The sequence below is a fragment of the Gorilla gorilla genome, chromosome 5, assembly GCF_029281585.2.
Source record: "Gorilla gorilla gorilla isolate KB3781 chromosome 5, NHGRI_mGorGor1-v2.1_pri, whole genome shotgun sequence".
Taxonomy (NCBI): Eukaryota; Metazoa; Chordata; class Mammalia; order Primates; family Hominidae; genus Gorilla; species Gorilla gorilla.
In genome coordinates, this window is record NC_073229.2 from 172,409,166 (window position 1) to 172,429,941 (window position 20,776).

The 20,776-nt window shown below is 41.3% G+C and overlaps 1 long non-coding RNA gene across 2 annotated transcripts; it reads right to left on the reverse strand.

Moving 5' to 3' along the window:
• Positions 1-8,831: 8,831 nt before the first annotated feature.
• LOC109027232 (uncharacterized) lies at positions 8,832-18,978 on the reverse strand. 2 transcript variants are annotated; one of them, XR_002006353.3, is made up of 4 exons: positions 18,865-18,978; positions 12,719-12,860; positions 12,515-12,589; positions 8,832-9,031 (listed from the first exon to the last, which is right to left on the reverse strand). It is a non-coding gene; the product is annotated as an uncharacterized lncRNA (long non-coding RNA). The 2 variants fall into 2 exon arrangements; XR_010134394.1 differs by having other exon boundaries at positions 12,515-12,630.
• Positions 18,979-20,776: the final 1,798 nt, after the last annotated feature.

Consider the following 20,776-nt stretch of genomic DNA (forward strand, 5'->3'; position numbering starts at 1 on the left):
CTTTAGAATTGTTTCTTTCTCTCAACTTCAGCCCGAAAATTTTAAGGTAGTGGGGTAATGTTTATGTGTGTGTGCTTTAAAACAAACAGTAGACCTTTCTGGGTGTTGAAAACGATTAGTGACAGCATCAATACCATTCATTTGTGTTATTTCACACATTTTTCCATAAAGGGATTCATCCCAGGACTCATTTATTCTTGATTCAACTCGTTTCTCATCACTAGCTTTTGGTGCCAAGTACAAAAAGAGTTTCAATCCTCCTAAATATTTGCAGATCAGATAGACATAAAATAATAGACTATTCTATAGTAAAAAGAAAATATTTTAAGGAAGGGATTACTTTGTATCAACCACAGTCAGGTTCTAATTTATCTGACATGCTTGTAAACAAACAGCTGAAAGATCTTCAGCCTCCAAAATATTATGAATACTTTTGCAATGAAAAAGTAAATGTGTTCAAAAACAAAATGATTTGTAAATTTAACTAAAAGTTTGCGTCGCTACGAGTTTACTGGTATCCAAAGAATATCACACACTTTTTGTTTCCATTTACTGATTCATCAAATATTTATTGAGTCCTTAACCTATGCTATGTACTTGTACTAAGTGTTTGGAATGCAGATGGCCCTGCTCTCAAGGAGTTTACAATCTAGTGGGGAGACAAATAAACAGTCCCAAGAAAGTGCTGCTGAAAATAAGGGAAGAAGGCCAAGGACGATGCAATGGACTGTCTATCCCTGAGGACACAATGTTTATTTTAGTCAATTTGCCATGGTCCATGGACTAGCTTCACAGACTTAGAAACCTTAGCATAGGTGAAGATTGTCTCTCAGAAGTGAATTCCCATTGGCCAAGTAATTAGAATAACTAATAGTAAACTAGATTGCGAATTTATTAATTTGCCCTGAGAAATAGAACTGCCCAAGAAACGAGATCCTTAAGTTCAAGGTTCAGCACACCATAGGCAGCCACAATGCAGCTAAATTACAATAAGAAGGCTTCTTGGTAAGCATGAAATAGAAGTAATTAAGGTTTGATGAAAGATCCTGAGAAATTATAATGACACCAAGCTAAGATAGCCTGGTACATCCATCTCCTAAAATGGGGAGACCTGACGCTGTGATGGCAGAAGTCAAAGCTGGGGACAAGAGCACCTCCTCTAGTGGACAGTGAGCACCTTCAGGGCACAGCCAGAGTTGGCCCATCCTGAACCCCTTATGGAGACGCCTTTAACAGTTGCCATCCCCCTTTATTGGCTGGGTTGATACTCAGCTGGAATGCAGTTGTGGTCATATCTGGGGCCTAAAATCTGGTTTTATCGGGGCCTAAACCTTATGCAAGTTTGTGGGGCCTCTTAAAGAAACAATAAACCTTTATGAGTAAAAATTAATTATGAAAGTAAATATTTCTTTGGAAAGTTCCCATGCAAGTGGGGACTCATTTATTTCATAGAAACTAAAACCGACTGTTAAGTTATGGAAATACTTTCATGCTACTGTAGTTGATAAAGCGCTGCCACCCTGGCCACTCTGGCCCCTCCCTGGGAAACCCTAGACCTCCTCAAATTCCAGCAATTAAAGGATTAAAGGCTGAGAGTATACCATCTGTTCTGAGCATGGTAATTGGTAAATATGTTTACTGAGTATCTCTTTTTTAGACATTGGCATATATTTATGATGTAATGCATTATGTATTGATTTTGCCATTTAATTCTCAATGCTAAGCCCTTATTTCAAGTTCTTGGAAACCTCACAGTCACCCCTGAATGCTAACAATTCATACAAGTCCGAAATATTTAACATTTCTTTTACAATCCTCCAAACTGCCAAAGAATGGAGCTGAGTGAAAGCTTTATCTCTTAAGCAGTACTGGTTTCTAGAGCATTCCCAACAAGATCTCCTAAGAAAGAAGCTTGGTGAGGGTGGTAATTGGTGATAGTGCAGCCTAGGGTCCTGAAGGACTAGGAGAGAAGGCAGTAAGGGCATTTTCCTGTTTGTTTATTTTAATCCAAGAGCCGGTACAAAGCTTTCCCCAGGGGAAATTTGATATGTTATTAAAAGAAGAAAGAATGGGTGTTCAGTGAACAACAAACAGCAAACACATCCTCAATAATTCTAACTCTTTGCAGCATAATGTGCAGAATTCTGCCATAAGGGTACAAGTCCTCAAAATCTACCCTCTACCTGATATAGGTACATTTGTCAGGGGGTAGGTGGAACATTTTTCTTGTATCTTTATAAAGAAGCAATTACCATATTTGACTGTGGTACTTAATTTTCCACAAATTTCCCATCAGCTTGGTGTAATGTTGTTCTTTGGAACATTTGCAACATTTTCAACTTCATCAAGTCAAAAAGAACAGTTTATGAAAGCAGTCACTTCCCCCCACAAGCCTCAGAAGGAGCTTCATTTGGTGCTAAAGCATCTCCATATGATTTGTAGCTGTGTTTCCCAAGGGGAAGATATACAAAGGACACTGTGAGAAAATCTGCTCCTTATTTAAACTGTGAAGTGTTGGTAGAACTACCTTCTTCTGACAATAAGTGAGGACCACTATGGATGTTAAATGCAAACAAGCAAACATTGTATTTTTTTTGTATTCTGTCCTTTTAAAACTAATTTATACAAAATCTCCAATTAGGATTCAATATTTTACATACTGAGAAAACATAGTGTGTGGTTCCTAGAAATTTAACAGTTTACATAGTATAGAACCTGGCTCACAGTGAATGTTTGATGAATAATTGATGAATGAATGAATGAATGAATGAGTGACTGAAGAAGCAGGCAAGCAAAATGGCTTTCTCCCTGAGAAGGCTCACAGATTAAAAAAAAAATTTACATTTTTTACTTATTGTCTAACAAAGAATATACAGGTCCTAGAGCAGTGGATGACAATTTTGCTAAATGAATGAATGACAGCATAATTTCCCTGAGGGGAGAAGCTGCTTATCAGAATGAATACTCCTGCAGAGACTGTAGATGTGAGTGCATGTGCACGTGTGTGTGTGTGTGTGTGTGTGCATGCGTGCGCACACACACATGCGCACGTGGGCTGATAGGGGAGACCTGGAGGAATTGGGAAGTGGCATTTCAGAGCTACAAAAAGGCTCATGTGTAAACAGTCTGTGTGATCAAGCCAGGTGTTCAATGCTTCTAGGAGCCAGGGTACCAAGGTACACTGAGAAAAGCATAAGCTTTCGGTCTAGACAGATAGGGGTACGAATCTGCAACTTACCAGCCATTTGACCTTGACCGATTTACCTTACCTCCCTACGCCTCAGTTAACTCATCTTAAAGCAGTGGTAATAACATTTACCTCTCCAGGTCATGTCTGAGAAACAGAGGTAATGATGGCAAACTCTATTACATGCCAGGCACTGTTCTAAGCACTTTATGTACATTACCCCGTTTCAACCTCACAAGAGCCATGTGAGACAAGACACTGTCTTTGCAAATGAGGAAAACTGAGACAAACAGGGGTTAAGTAATTGCCTAAAATATATAGCCTAGGGCCTGTGCACCGCGGATTCTCAATAGACAGTAATGGTCATTATTTATGGTCACAGTCCTAAGTGCTTTACATTCATTCTCTCATCTGATCCTCGAAGAAAACATATGTGCTTAGAATGGTGCCTGGCATAAGGCAGGTGTTTGATAAATATTTGTTAAGTGAGTGAATGAATCTTCACTTTACAGCAGAATTAACTGAGGGTTAAATACTTGCCCAAAGCCACACAGCCTGAATGTGAACCCTGCAGATGAACTCCAGGGCCTGTGCTCTTAGCATTGCCAGTCATTTACAGTCTCTGCCCTCATCCCTCTGGCATCAGAGACAAGAAAGGTGCAGATAGGGGGAGGGGCACAACACCTGGGCATATCAGAATCATCTCAAGAAACCAAGACAGACTGTCTTCAGGGTTGTTTAGAAAACACGGAAGCATTCATCTTTTCCTTCCTCTTGTTCTGTCTTTTTCATCTCACCCTGGATATCTGCCTCGGCTCCTAAAAATCTTTGCTCTGCAACCTCCAGTTTCTAATTCTGGCTAACAGACAGAAAAATATTAGAAATCGTACTCTCAGCAATCCATCATTCAGCTAAGACTTCTTAAGGGTTCTTAAGTAATCAGCCATTTGAGGTTTAGGATTATATTTGAGAGAAGAGTGCTGTGATGAGTGAAGAAGTATGCGATCCATTTGAATACACAATTCTCACAGGCTGCAAATAACCAGGCCTAAAAACAACTCAGTCTTAAAAAAAAAAAACTGTATTTAAAAAAAAAGAATGAAACATTACTGAAAAAATGATACAGTGGCTGTAATTGAACATTCCTGTTGAATTAATTACTTTGACATGCATTATTTCTATAGTACTGATAGGTGGGCAGAGCTTCCAAAAACTATTTATTTGATTTAGAATTAGAAACCATCATGGGTATTTGCTTCTAGCTGGGTGGACGAATTGTTAAATTCTATCATCCCTAGTGTTTCAGTAACTTGGTGTGATTAAGCATGGATAAAAGCTAAAATTTTAAAAAGAAAGAAAAGCTCATTACCAAATCCTGAACAGCTTCAGTAACTTTGTGCCGGTCTCTGAAGGACATTTGTGCCTTGTTATGACAAGGAATTATTCATAATGTGTGCCTAGCATATAGATTGCATCCTTTATTTGAGACAATAAAAGAGTCATCCTTAGTAGCTGATGGAAATAAATAGGCAGGCAAAATTTAAAGGGAAGAAAAAAAGACCAACCAATAGGCCCCTATAATAATTGCTTGTCAGTGTAACATCAAGTAGTTCATCCTTTTAGGAACTCGTTATGTGGCTAGCCCATTATGTTCTCCGGGTAGAAAAGAAAAAATGCAGTAATTCACAGAAAAGCAATGACAGGATTCTGCCAGTTTACCTAATAGTATTGACTAGACAGGAGAATTATGGCTTACAAACAAAGAGTGATTCTGTATTTGGAATTGTTTTGCTCCCTTTTTGTCCAATCGGAATTTTTTTCATTTAAAAAATATCAATACCCCTGAAAAATATCAAATATACCACCAACAGCTTTTTGATCTGACTACAAGAGTGCACAGTTTCTAGATTCTTGCTCAATTACTTGCTTACCGAAACCTCTGCTGTGGCTAGGAGAAAATAGATGCTATACTTTAGTGCCCCTTGCTGGTCAACCTGAAGAAAATTGGAGCATAATGACTCCAAGAACCCAGGTTTCAATAAATGAAGTGGCAAGTTCTATTCAGACGGGTAAGAAGCCAAACTGATGTGGCCAAAACATCTGCAGCTAGTATGAAGAATCATTACAATGAGATGAGGCATTTGGAAATGCCTCATCTTTTCTTTTTAATTATTATTATACTTTAAGTTTTAGGGTACATGTGCACAATGTGCAGGTTAGTTACATATGTATACATGTGCCATGCTAGTGTGCTGCACCAATTAACTCGTCATTTACATTAGCTATATCTCCTAATGCTATCCCTCCCCCTCCCCCCACCCCACAACAGTCCCCAGAGTGTGATGTTCCCCTTCCTGTGTCCATGTGTTCTCATTGTTCAATTCCCACCTATGAGTGAGAACATGCGGTGTTTGGTTTTTTGTCCTTGTGATAGTTTACTGAGAATGATGAGGAAATGCACATATTTTCTTACAGAGGAAAAAGTGCAATAGAGAGAAAAGCTACACGTTAAGTCTTAGCCTAACTTAAATCCGGGAAATGCATTCCTATGAATGCACCCATATGAAGTAAACTCTTTCTAGTCTTGAAGTATGACTTTGCTTGATTTTGTCTCCAAAAACGTATGTGGCCTCTCGAAAACCACAAGGGAAATGATAGATACCCACAAATCCCTAGTGAAATTCTCAGTTCAAATTAAATTCCAAAAATGATGCAAAAACTTCTTTCTACAGAGGAAAAAGAGTGTATCTACAGTAATGCATTAGATAATCGAAAATAACATTATAACCTATAACAAGCGAATTCTGATTACGGTGAATTTTCTTCCCTGTTTGCCATTTTTTTAGGATGTGATTATATTACTTTAATAATTCAAAAACAACAGCTACATCATGGCTATACTGACACCATCAAAGCTAATTATTTGTTTTTTATTGTTATTGTTGTTTTGTGGTTTTTTTCTTTTTTTTTTTCTTTTGAGACAGAGTCTCGCTTTGTCGCCCAGGCTGGAGTGCAGTGGCGTGATCTCAGCTCACTGCAACCACCACCTTCCAGGTTCAAGCGATTGTCCTGCCTCAGCCTCCCAAGTAGCTGGGATTATAGGCGCTTGCCACCACGCCTGGCTAATTTTTGTATTTTTAGTAGAGGCAGGGTTTCGCCATGTTGGCCAGGCTGGTCTCAAACTGCTGACCTCACGTGATCCATCCGCCTCGGCCGCCCAAAGTGCTGGGATTACAGCCATGAGCCACCATGCCCAGCCCAAAGCTAATTATTAATAACTCTTAGGATTTCAGAGTAAGCCATCAGACCTAACACATCAACCCTATTTGGAACACTATGAGAGCTGGACTTAGAATTTCATCTCCTCCCTCACAAGGTACCCATCAGGAATTTGGATTCACAAGATCCAGCTCTAGGGCCTAGAAAAAGTCCATTCAGGCAGACTGAATAATTCAGTGGCACAGGGGGACTAGCCCATGGGGCAGCCTCGGCACACGTGCAAGCCACCCTCAGATGCTCAGCCTGCAGATAGACTCTGGAACCAGGCACCAAAGATAACTGGTCCTTCAAAAGCCTTGCAAGTTCATGGGACCTAGAATAGCCAAAACAGTCCTAAAAAAGAAGAGCAAAGCTAGAGGACTTTCATTTTCTTATTTCAAAACTTACTACAACGCTACAATGTGGTGCTGGCATAACAACAGATATATAGATCAGTGGAATCAAATTGAGAGTCCATAAATAAACCCTCATGTTTATGGTCATTTGATTTTCATGTCGTGGGCCAAAACAATTCAACTGGGAAATGAACAGTCTTTTCAACAAATAATGCTAGGTAACTGAATGCAAAAGAATAAAGCTGGACCCCTACCTTACACTATATACAAAAAGTTAACTCAAAATTAAAGACCTAAATATAAGAAAACTATAGAACTATTAAAAGAAGATACATGAGTAGATCTTACCTTAGATTTGGCAGTGATTTCTTAGAGATGACACGAAAAGCAGAAGAAATGAAAGAATGTGATTTGACTTCATCAAAACTAAAACTTTTGTAGTTTAAAAGACACATCGGCCGGGTGCGGTGGCTGATGCCTGTAATCCCAGCACTTTGGGAGGCCAAGGAGGGTGGATCTCAAGATCAGGAGTTTGAGACCATCCTGGCCAACATGGTGAAACCCCATCTCTACTAAAAATACAAAAAATTAGCTCGGCGTGGTGGCACGTGCCTGTAGTCCCAGCTACTCGGGAGGCTGAGGCAGGAGAATCACTTGAATCTGGAAGGCAGAGGTTGCAGGGAACTGAGATCGCACCACTGCACTCCAGCCTGGTGACAGAGCGAGACTCTGTCTCAAAAATAAATAAATAAATAAATTTAATAAATAAATAAAAAGACACCGTCAAGAAATAAAATATAGGCCAGGCACGGTGGTTTATGCCTGTAATCCTAGCACTTCGGCAGGTCAAGGTGGGCGGATCACCTGAGGTCAGGAGTTCAAGATCAGCCTGGACAACGTGGTGGAACTCCATCTCTACTAAAAATACAAAAATTAGCTGGGCATTGGTGGCGTGCACCTGTAATCCCAGCTACTTGGGAGGCTGAGGCACAAGAATCGCTTGAACCTGGGAAGTGGAGGTTGCAGTGAGCTGAGATCATGACACTGTACTCCAGCCTGGGCTACAAGCGTGAAACTCTGTCTCAAAAAAAAAAGAAAGAAAGAAAATAGAATATAACGCATTAGATGCAACAAAGTTTTTGCAAGTCATATATCTGATAAAGAAACTGGAGCTAGAATATACAAAGAATGATAACAACTCAATAATAACACAAGGTAAAAATTAATTGCCACCAGGCACAATGACATGCACCTGTAGTCCCAGCTGCTTGGGAGGCTGAGGCAGAAGGATTGGAATGTAGTGCATTATGGTCACACCTGTGAATAACCACCATACTCCAGCTTGGGTGATATAGCAAGACTCTATCATTAAAAACAAAACAAAACAAAATGCCCATTAAAAAATAAGCCAAAGATCTGAATAGATATTTCTCCAAAGAAGAACATATGAATGGCCAATAAGCACATGAAAAGATGCTTAACATCACTAGTTATTGGGGAAGCAAAAATCAAAACCACAGTGATTTGCCATGCCACACTCGATAGGATGGCTGTAATAATAAGAATTTTTAAAAAATATAGTGACGAGTGTTAGCAAGAGTGTGGAGAAATTGCAACCTCATTCATTGCTGGTGAGAATGTAAAATGGTGCAGCCATTTCAGAAAAGAGTATGGCAGTTCTTCAAAGTTATACCCAGAGTTTTCATGTGATCTAGAAATTCTACTTCTAGATATATACTCAAGACAAATGAAAACATATGTCCGTACAAAAACTTGTGCATGAATGTTCATAGTAACATTATTCATAATAACCAAAATGTGGAAATAACCCAAATGTCCATTAAATGATGAATGGATAAACCAAATGAGATATATTTATACGATGGAATATTATTTATCAATAAAAAGGAATGAAGTACTAATCCATGTTACAACATGGATTAAACTTTGAAAAAAATGTGCTAAGTGAAAGACGCCACACACAAAGGGCCACATATTGCATGAGTCCACTGTTAGTGTGCTAGGGCCGCCATAACAAAATACCACAGTCTGGGTGGCTTTAGCAACAGAGGTTTCTTTTCTCACTGTTCTGAAAGCTGGAAGTCCAAGACCAAGGTGTTGGTAGCCTTGGTTTCTCCTGAGGCCTCTCTCCTTGGCTTGCAGACAGCTTCTTCTCCCTGTGTCCTCACGTGGCCTTTTCTCTGTATGCACACATTCCTCGGGTCTCTTCCTGTTTTAATGGACACCAATCCTATTGGATTAGGGCTCCCAACCCTTCGGAAGCTCATTTAGCCTTAATTACCTCCTTAAAGACCCTATCTCCAAATATAGTCATATTGAGGTTTCAGCCTTCAAAATATGAATTTGGGGGAAATACAAGTCAGTCTATAACATCCTCTTACAAACAGGCAAATCTCCTTTTCAGTTGTGGCACATGACTGGACTTGGTTGAGTTTTGAGATGCTGATGAGCTCAAGGTCTGAGGCTTGAAAGAATCAGTGAAGCTTTTTTTATTTGTTTTTTTCTTTTGAGACAGGGTCTTTCCCCATTGCCCAGGCTGGAGTGCAGTGGCGTGGTGCCATCTCTGCTCACTACAATCTCCATATCCTAGGCTCAGGTGATTCTCCCACCTCAGCCTCCTGAGTAGCTGGGACTACAGGTGTGTGCCACCATGCCCAGCTAATTTTTGCATTTTTGTAGAGAGGGGGTTTTACCATGCTGCCCAGGCTAATCCCGAACTCCTGGACTCAAGCAACCTACCCGCCTCGGCCTCCCAAAGTGCTGGGATTACAAGCCTGAGACACCATGCTTGGCCAAAGCTTTTCAAGTAGATAAGATGTATTTAAACATGTAATCTTTAGTATCTACAGAATAGACATTTTTGCTTCTTTTGTCCCTTTCTTAGTGGTAATAAGGGTGAATTTTGTCATGCCCTCAATTATCTATAGGAATATTTACTTGACAATTTTGTGCCTCTGCCCTATAGCTGAGTTGGTCCCATAGAAAATTTCTGCGGAATTCAATTCCATTATTTAAAGTAGTTTTTCTATGAACCAGCCATGGTCTGTAACTTGACAGTGTTAACACCAAATAGCAAGACCTTAATCATGGTTCACATACTCAACAAAGATATAACTCATCTTAGTTTTTCAAGTAGATCAGTTTTAGAACACATTAATTCTAACTAGACTGACTATTTTACAACTAAGACAACTTTATAAAGTGCTTTAATTTATAAAGTTGTTTTAAAATCACATTCTTTTGACTCTTCTAAAGATTGTTATTTTACAGTATCTTCTTAAATATGTGTATTCTTAAATACAGTATATTCTTAAATATCCTTAAATGGTAGACTTGGATGAATGCACATCTGTAGTACAACGTTAAGCTACCTTCATTTTGTTGGTATGCTAAAGAAACTTTTCAAAGTGTCTCATGTTAAAAATTGGTTTATGTGTTTTGTATGCTTACAAATTTTTCCATAGTACCATAGATCATTTTAGTGACAAAATTTGACCCTTTTGATAGAAAAGCAGGTCAGTGAGTTCCTTGGGATCCAAAAGGAGTTGACTGCAAAGAGGCAGAAGGGAATTGTTAGAGTGATTCTATAATTGTTCTGCATCTTGATTATGGTATGACTATGCATTTGTCAAATCTTATACTTAAGAGGGTGAATTTTACTGAATGTAAATTCAGATTTCAATAAACATGACTTTTAAAACTTACAAAATAAATAAATAAATAGGCAAATCTATAGAAATGAAAAGCAGATTAGATCTGGGTTGATGAGCACTTTGGGGGTGACAGGTATGGGGTGTGGAGGCTTTTTTTGCATAATATTCTGAGGTTAACTGTGATAATAGGTGCACATCTCTGGAATATATTAAAGCCATTAAATTTTACACTTTGAGTGAATCGTATACTATGTGAATTAAATATCAATACAGCTGTTAACAAAAAATACAAGCTTAAGGGCAAAAGAAGTCATCGGTGAAGTCTCTAAGAGGTAGCAGGATTCTACCCAGAAGCATGGAGTTCAGGGCCAGGACTAGAGTCTTTACCCACATATAAGGAAGAGTCCAGTTCCGATCTTAAACCTTATGGATTGAGGAATCCCAGGTAGAAGGGCAGGCATCAGATCTCTGGCATATGGTTAGGGCTTCCCTGGTGGCAAATGTGGCTTGAACCTGAGTCACATAGGGTTGGCCTAGAGCTTTTTTAAGGAATTTTAAAATTCCTATCCAAGGCTGGCATTCATCTTAGAGACAAAAGTTGACATCTGCCTGGGAAGAAGAGAGTTCCCGAGGCCAGACCTCAAGTAGTCTCTCATGTGTTCCTGACTTCCGTCGCCAATTCCTTTGGAATTTGAATATTAGACTTTAGTGAGCATGTAATCCTTTCAGTATGCTTCTCCCACAAGCTCTGGGTTTTCAAAGCATAAGTCTGCCAAACTGCATTTATTAAGTACACATGCTATATTGTCATTGTCAGTTTACTTTTTTTTGAGACGGTGTCTCACTCTGTCACCAGGCTAGAGTGCAGTGGTGCGACCTCAGCTCACTGCAAACTCCGCCTCCTGGGTTCAAGCAATTCTCCTGCCTCAGCCTCCTCAGTAGCTGAGACTACAGGCACATGCCACCACGCCCAGCTAATTTTTGTATTTTTAGTAAAGACGGGGTTTCAACATGTTGCCCACGATGGTCTCGATCTCTTGACCCTGTGATCTGCCCACCTTGGCCTCCCAAAGTGCTGGGATTACAGGCTGAGCCACCACACCTGGCCGTCACTTTACTTTTGGATCTGTTCCACTAGTCTTTAAGATCCTGGAAGATCGGAATTGTTACTTTTATACCTGCACTCCCAGTGCTTTGCCACTGGCAAACACATAAAAATGTTCCATGTTGTTTGATGAGTAAATGAATAGATGAGTACTTGGCTTTCCCTTTTTTTTTAAGAGACGGGGATCTCACTATGTTGCCCAAGCTGGCCTTGAACTCCTGGGCTCAAGAGATCCTCCTACCTTAGGCTCCCGAGGAATTACAGGCACACCACCATACTCAGCTTTCCATTTATTATGTGTTAGAATGCTCATACCGTCTTGCGTGTGCTAGATTGAGCCATTTTCAAAACTAGCAAACTAAAGAATCCTAAATCATTGATTTTTCCAGAGTCGACTTAATTTTCCATAATAATAGCTTAACATTCATTGAACATTTTTGGACCAGGCTGCACTAAGCAATTTAGATTCATAATTCCTTTGTAGTCCTTACAATAAACCCCTAAATAGATACTTTTATTACCCCCAATTTACAGATGTGAAACTCAGGATCACAGAGATTAAGTAACCTGCCCAAAGCTGCAGAGGTAATAGCAGTGGAACCAGGATTCAAAGCTGCCTCAAACTCACACAGGAATGTTCTGAGATTACCTTACTCCATATGTAAAAATTACTGTCTCAGCAGCCCCTTATATTGAAAAAGGAACCACAGAAATAAGGCACACATAGAAAGAATGGGTGGGCTTCTTTCCCTGGGTCATAGATTCAGTCTGTAATCAACCAAAAGCAGAAAGCCTTCTCAGATAGTTTTCACTGCCTACTGACTCACGGCTTCCACAGTTTTCATTTTATCCTCTTTCATTCCCCTTATACATTTTAGCTGCACTTCACAGGGTTCTGCACAAAGGGAAAACTCAATACAAGTTGAATGCTTACCAGAATGGAACATTCTGACATTTCAGAACAACAGGCTCAGCTTGAGGTGTTTCAAAACGGCATGCACCAAGTGTCCTGAAAGTTGTTATAAGAGATTCAGCAGCTTTCACGTTGACCTCAATGAACAAAATTAAATGTTTGCTCATTTCATGGTTACCATGTTCCAGTGCAAACAGCCTAGTATTTTTCCTGTTTTCTATTTACCTCCGTTACCTTGGCCATGTCTATGTTATGACTGGATGGTACTCAAAGATCGTTGTCTGCGAGGGATGAGGGAGAGATATTTATGCCCAGAGTGGGGGCACCTCCTGTTCCAGGAGAGCTTGGAATCACTCCAGGCCGATACCTACAGATTCGGAAAGTTAAAACAGAACCATCAGAGTTAATCCTCACACTCAAGGCATTCAGTGTGTCTAGAACTAAGCCAAAATTCTATGAAGGGACAGGGTTGACAATGCCCATGGTGTAAACAATTCCCAAACTGTTCCCAGTTTGTTCTACTGAACTGTGCGGCTGAAGAGAGAGGAAGTCCAGATAGCACTCTTGAATTTTTTCAAAGCAAGGGCAAAATACCCCCACTCCCCTACCATCCTCACCAATATACAAAAGTAGGTGAGCCACTCCTGTTGAAGGCGCCACGAAGAGCATTCGGTCCTTCACCCATCCTGGCCCTGGTTTATGGCTGTGCTTGTATCGCTGCCTGTCGCTGGGTGCTCCGGGAAGGCAGGGCTAGGTCTGTCCTGCTCATGATTGTACCTCCAGAACCCAGCACACGCCTAACTTAATACGCTTTCATTCATTGCATAAATGAAATATAAGGTCAATGGAGAAGAAATGCCTGGGAAATATATGGCTGGGAACTGACTCTGCTTTCATAGATAAGACTTTTGGATCCCACAGAGGGTACCCCTTATACTAAGAAGGTAGTACTTCTGTTGGGATCATAACCTCTTTTTAAAACTAAGGTGATTTTTGTCATTTTAACACCATTTGGAAGCACTGTAAAGCTTGGCTTTTTACCTATTTATTTATTTACTTTTTAAGAGACAGGATCTCATTCTGTCACTCAGGCTGGAGTGCAGTGGTGGAAACACAGCTCACTGCAGCTTCGAACTCGTAGACTTAAGTGATTCTCCTGCCTCAGCCTCCTGAGTAGCTAGGACTATAAGGCGTGTACCACTGCACCTGGCCAAGTTTGGCTTTTTAAATGATTCTTACCCAGTTTTTATTTCAGAACAAAATGGCATATTTAAAAACCAACATTTTTCTTTCATACAAGTTTGAATATAGTATGCGTATATATTTGAAATATATAATCTTTTGAAAATACTAAAAGAACAGAGGTCAGAGGATACCATTTTCATAATGTTTTTCTCACTTTTCATGAAATTTGAAGAAGCTTAATTTTTATATTATGAAATATTTGTTGGAAAGTGTTTCTATTTTAAATCAAGATTATTTTTAAAGCTGGGTGCCATGACTCATGCCTGTAATCTCAGTGCTTTGGAGGCCAAGGTGGGAGGATCATCTGAGCCCAGGAGTTTGATATCAGCCTAGGCAATATAGCAAGAATGTGTCTCTACAAAAAAATCAAAAAATTAGCCAGGTATGGTAGAACAGCCTGTAGTCCCAGCTCTTGGGAGGCCGAGGCAGGAGGATCACTTAAGACCGGGAGTTTGAGACTGCAATAAGCTATGATCATGCCACTACACTCCAACCTGGACAACAAAGCAAGACCCTGTCTTTAAAAAAAATAAATAAATAGATAAAGATTATTTTAAAATATTGCTTAAATTATCACGTAAATCATCTTATAGTTGCTCCCCCCAAAAAATCTTATGATAGAGTTTATGCATGTGATATATAAATATAATAACAATCAGTTTCTCATGTGTCTTGTTTAGAATCTGCATAATGTTTGGTAAATCTCCTATAAGGGCTTTTTTTTTTTTTTTTTTTTTTTTTTTTTTTTTGAGACAGGGTCTTGCTCTGTGGCCCAGGCTGGAGTGCAGTGGTGTAATCTTGGCTCACTGCAACCTCTTCTGCCTCCTGGGTTTGAGCGATTCTCCTGCCTCAGCCTCCCGAGTAGCTGGGACTACCAGCGCGTGCCACCACACCCGGCTAATTTTTGTATTTTTAGTAGAGACGGGGTTTCACTATGTTGGCCAGGCTGGTCTCGAACTCCTGACCTCAGGTGATCTGCCAGCCTCAGCCTCCCAAAGTGCTGGGATTACAGGCGTGAGCCACTGCGCCCGGCATAAGGGCTTTTTAAATACTAATATATTGTCCAAATTTTCTACTATTGAGTTAATCACCATGAAGATTTCCACCTGGTATTTGACAAAAGAAAGTCCATGGCAAATCCCTAGATAGAATAGTCAACCCTCACACCTCTGCATTGTATCCAAACAGCCTCTCCTCAATGGAGGGAGTGGCTGTGCCACCCAAGCTTCCTGAGTCGGGATTGTGTCGCTTTGACTCTTACTTTCTATCATCTGCTGGGTCTCTATGTCCTTGCCTTTCTCCTGCTTATAAAACATGTGCCTCTCTCCCTGTGAGAAAGGAGAGGTGATCAGAATATTTCAAGGACTGAATGGAAATGCAAACAGGGCAATTTATATGGTAAGTGGAAGTGGAACACGTCATGAAAGCTACACCTGGGAGGAGAGATTGGAAGCATCTCTCAGCCTTAGCAAAGGATTTCTAGATACAGGTGGCGGACACAAATTGCCTGTCAAGAGATTCACTTCATAACGAGGCCAGCCATGTAGAACAGTCCCAGCGCCACCAGGGGACTGCTGCCACCGGCCCATATCTTTGGGGCTCTGAGGCGGGCTGCAGGAATGACAGTCCTGCATTCTGCCACAACAGCCACATCCCTGCAGGGTATGGGGGACAGACAACGGGGTTAGTGCCATCAGCCCTTTCATGCTGCCCTTGCCAAACCATCAGTCAAACAAGGAGTAGAAAAGGCATGGGAATAAGAGAAAGGAGGAAGTGATCTGAAATTAGGCATAGTGGGGGATGGGCTTGGGTAGGCAGAAAGGAAATGGAAAAGGACATCCATTTGTCTTCAGGATCTTTCTGTCATCTTTGGTTAACAGTTGAGGGGCATGCAACAAGCAAAAGGATGGAAGAATTGAATCACACTCTATCTTGACCGTGCCTTTTTCATGTTTTCCCCCAGCTTCGTGCACTCAGATGCTCATGAAAACACTGCACTCTTCTCCAGGCCCACACACAAACTGCACACATACACACACACACACACACACGCACGGGCTTGTACGCATTTCCCAGTGTCTTATTCACGTCTGTTCACCTCTGTGCTTGAAACTGAACTGACAGTAGGGAGGCTGTGCTGTAGAGTGCGGTGATCTCCTTTCCCACTATTTAGTTCCTGTATAAGATATCAGTTTTCCTGAACAGCACGGCAATATCACTCTCAAAGTCAAGATCAATTCTAAATGTCTCCTTCATGCAGAGGAGAACCCAATTTTCCTCCTGAGTCATCATGCACTCCCTAACAAACTTCTGGGACCTCTCATTGAGGACACAGACAGGTGTGGTGTTGCATCCAATGTGGCATTTCCAAGCCAGTTCTCAGCACCCAAGCTCCCTGTTGGCTTGACAGTGTCAAGCCAGGCCACTAGGCTAACTGCAGGACCTGCAGCTACTAGCTTTACGAAAAATCTGGCTTCAAGTCAGACTCAGATAGATCCCAGGGAGCAAGTTGAATAAGAAAAAGTTCAATGAAGGCCGGGCAAGATGGTTCACACCTGTAATCCCAGCACTTTGGGAGGCCGAGGCAGGCAGATCACCTGAGGTCAGGAGTTTGAGACCAGCCTGGCCAACATGGGAAACCCCATCTCTAGTAAAAATACAAAAATCGGTCAGGCATGGTGACAGGCACCTGCAATCCCAACTACTTGAGAGGCTGAGACAGGAGAATCGCTTGAACCTGGGAGGGGGAGGTTGCAGTGAGCCAAGTGCGCTCCAGCCTGGGTGACAAGAGTAAGACTCTGTCTCAAAAGAAAAAAGAAAAGAAAAGAAAGAAAGAAAGTAAAAGCCCAATTAATGGGGGTTTCAAGCTTAGAGGAACGGAGCTGCTGGGGTTGTAAATTCAGGCAAACATTCAGCACTAGAAAAACACCATAATGTTAGCACTGGAACTTCTGGGGGAGGCAATGGAGATGCAAGTTTTGAGAGATGATTCTGAAGAAGTTGGAAGAGGACAGAAACAGCAGACAGCATTGCAGAGAGACGGCAGGCAGACTCCTTGGCAGGATCACCCTTAACTCCTCCAGGGTACCTGGCACAGGACAGGTGCCCAAGAAAAACCTGATGAGTCAGTGAATGAATATGCAGTAACTGAAGCCTTCCCCGAAGAAGCAGAAGGTGGCAGGACAAGTTTCATGTTCTTGAGAAAGCCTGTGCCTGCCTGTGGAGAGCCCATCCTTGCATTCTTAAGCGGGTTTTCTGAACTCGTGTCCTGGGGAAGCAGAAGGCAGTTCTGAGGTTCACTGAGCTAGAACAGCGTTTTGATACAAACAGACCTGGGCCCACTGAAAGAGTGATGCACTTGGCCAGAACACCACCTTGAGTTCAGTCAGAAAGCACATCTGTGCCTCATTGATAATGTAATAACCTACATTACATTCTTGGCTGAGAGCACCTGTGCACAGCCCAGAAAGTCAGCCCAGGGCAACCATTCTGATGGAGGTGATATTAACAGCTCTCATTAAAACTGATGACTCTAGCAGTGCCCAGAAGCGCAGCTAAGGTGAAGCGTCTGTCTGCATTTCCATTACAAGCCCCCATTTTTGGAGTTCATAACTCAACCATGGAAATATGCTTTGCATTGAACTGAAACCTGAAAAGAAAACTGTCACAGGGAAAAGAGAGTTGGACTTTTAGAGCCGTAAAATGTGTCAGTTGTCCACTACCATCTGTACACGTCCAACTCCATGTTAGAAGGAATGTTACTGGTTTCCTGCCCCTGTCTGGATGGTGGAAATGGAAGACTGAGGGTGGAGGACTCATTTCTGAGCTGGTCCGGAGGAAATCTGAATGTCTTAACTTTTATGTATATTGGGGATGCTAAGAGCTCTATCATAATGAAAGTAACACTTGTAAGACAATCATTTATCCTAGGTGTCGTTTTGTTTATTGTTACCTGTACAAAACCAGCAAGCAAAGAACCCCTAGGGCTCAACCTGAGGCTTAAGGAGGTTACATAGGGCTGGATGTAACTTTCAACACCTTTCTCTGATGAAAGGGAGACCTGAAGGTATGCGTTTCAATGACGTGATTTGAAAGGACTCTGTTATCTTTTATTTTGACCAAAAAAAAAAAAAAAAAAAGGTCTTGTGAAATGCATTCCTGTTGTGGTTGGGCAGGTTAAAGCTCAATGGTCTATATATCTGTATCTCTGTCCCAGCTGGGAATGTAGAACAACTCTTACCCATACAAAAATATGAAGGATTAGGTTCACAGAAGACTGCTTTAAAAATATGAGCAGATTATAACTTCTGCTTTTTTTAACAAGTATTGCTTGGGAAGAAAAAGGTCATTATTGTCTTCAGTATCTTCCAGTCCTTTCTCTAAACACCACAAGAATTACATGAAGACTGGAATCAGATCATGCTGTTTCTCTGCTTAAAATTCTTCAATGGTTTCTTATTGGGTTTCAAATAGAATTCACACTCTTCACCATTGCCCATGAGGGCTATACAACCTGGCCTCTCAAGAGCCTTGTGGCCTCTTGTCATGTTGTCCACACCCTGTCATACTTGACTTTTTCCAGTTTCTCAGCTACATCAACCTTTTTTCTCCCACCTCAGGGACTTTTCATTTATGAATCTCTTTGCCAGTTATGTTTCTCTTCCCACACTCAGAGCAGCTGGCCTCTTCATATCCTTTGAGCTTAAATGTCACCTCTGCCTGCCTACTCCATCACCTCTCCTAACAACCTCCATCTTGACCCCCTGTTGGCTTCTTTTGAAAAATTGAGCACAGCTATTGTTTTACTAATCTGTTTTTGTACTTGTCCTTTATCTATGGCCATCTAGAAAGCATGCTTCATGAAGGTAGGGGCCTTGGCCATTATATTCCCAGTGTCTAGTACAGACCACGTGCTCACTATTTGCTGAATAAATTGAGATTTATGTATTACATAATGCATTATAAATTTAAGCTTTAGTAGTCATTATTCTCTTTGTAGTATATATAATAGAATAATTTCTCCTTGATTTTTATATAACCTCCACTTTGGAAAGAGGTACTAGAATTCCCACACCAAATGACAGTCTTAGAAATTGGATTGATAAGGCAGACATGATGGCACACACCTGTAGTCCCAGTTGCTTCAGAGGCCAAAACAGGAGGACTGCTTGAGCCCAGCAGTTCAAGGCTACAGTGAGCTAAGCAGGTTCCACTGCATTCCAGCCTAGGTGATAAAACAAGACCCTGCCAAGAAAGAAAAAGGAGGGAGGGAAGGAGGGAGGGAGGGAAGGAGGGAGGGAGGGAAGGAGGGAGGGAAGGAGGGAAGGAGGGAGGGAGGGAGGGAGGGAGGAAGGAAGGAAGGAAGGAAGGAAGGAAGGAAGGAAGGAAGGAAGGAAGGAAAATAAATATATTGGATGGATAAAGCAATTCTGTTCTTTTATATCTTTCACTCTCTTTTTAGCATCATAAAATTGTGCTGAACTTCTGCAAAGAGTTTGTGGACCTAACCAAGGTGCTTCCCACGCCTCTTGAACTTGTAGATTCCAGGTTCTTCACTTGATGTACTTTGAGCTCTGAATACTGAGACCACAAAAAAATATGCTCAGCGTTTTGCAAACCTTAGAAAAGCAGATATAAGAGCATTGATTAATGTTCCAACTTGGCCTGATTCACTCAGAATATGAAACTTTGTCCCGGATAGGACTGGCTCAAGACCCCACAGCTAAAAAAAAGCCATCTGAGACCTGTGCCCAAGCCTTCTGATGCCAGATCTAGGCCTTAATTCAGGGAACTACTGCTGTCTCTGGAAAGGCAGGGTTAGTTAAGAATTAACAACCCATGATTCTCCAACTGAATCCTTCAAGCACTAGATCCTCATGCTTTTGCATGACTGGCTCCAGAAGTTTCTTTAAAAATCCAGTCCCCATATTAGAAGTGGTAATACAATTCAAGGAAGCTGTCATTGTCAATCATCGCATATTCAGCAGTTCTTTCTTTTTTTTTTTTTTTGAGACAGAGCTTTGCTCTCGTTGCCCAGGCTAGAGTGCAATGGCATAATCTCAGCTCACTGCAGCCTCCACCTCCTAGATTCAAGCAATTCTCCTGCCTCAGCCTCCTGACTAGCTGGGATTGCAGGTGCCCACCACCACGCCCAGCTAATTTTTTGTATTTTTAGTAAAGACGGGGTTTCACCATGTAGGCCAGGCTGGTCTCGAACTCCTGACCTCAGGTGATCCACCCAGCCTCCCAAAGTGCTGGGATTACAGGCGTTAGCCGCCATGCCCAGCTCAGAAATACTTTACCTGATTCTTTTCCTCTCTGCCACTTGCTAAAATTTGGTTGACTGAAAGGAAAATATGAAAAGGCTTAGATAAAATAAGAAGAATGTTTGCATAGGAATATGATCCTTAGCAAGCCGGTTACTCTCTAAGACTCGGTTTCCTACACTATAAAATGGGGATATAACATATATGACCTACCTCACAGAGTCTTTAAGACAATTAAGATAATGCATGTAGAGCTCTTAGCACAATGTATACAAAGGGCCCAATGTTAGCTCCTACTGCTGTTGTATTATTATTAATAACAATTCCAACGTAAGAGAAGCTCTAGAAACAAGAGAGCTCTTCTTTTCTTTTTGGACAGGGTCTTGTTCTATTGCCCAGGCTAGAGTTCAGTGGCATAATCATGGCTCACTGCAGCCTCAACTTCCTGGGTTCGAGCGATCCTCCCACCTCAGCTTCCCAAGTAGCTGGGACTACAGGTGTGCACCACCATGCCCGGCCAATTTTTTTAATTTTTTTTTTTTTTTTTTGTAGAGATGATGTCTCACTATGTTGACCCAGCTAGTCTTGAACTCCTAGGCTCAAGTGATCCTCCCACCTCAGCCTCCAAAGTGCTGGGATTACAGGTGTAAGCCACCATACCTGGCCTCTTTTCTTTTCTTTTAAAGGGAGGCTGGGAAAGCCGGAGATCTAGTAGGAGCCAAGGCACATAGAGAGTGAGGTAGTAGCATGCCTAAGGTACACCTCAGCAGTT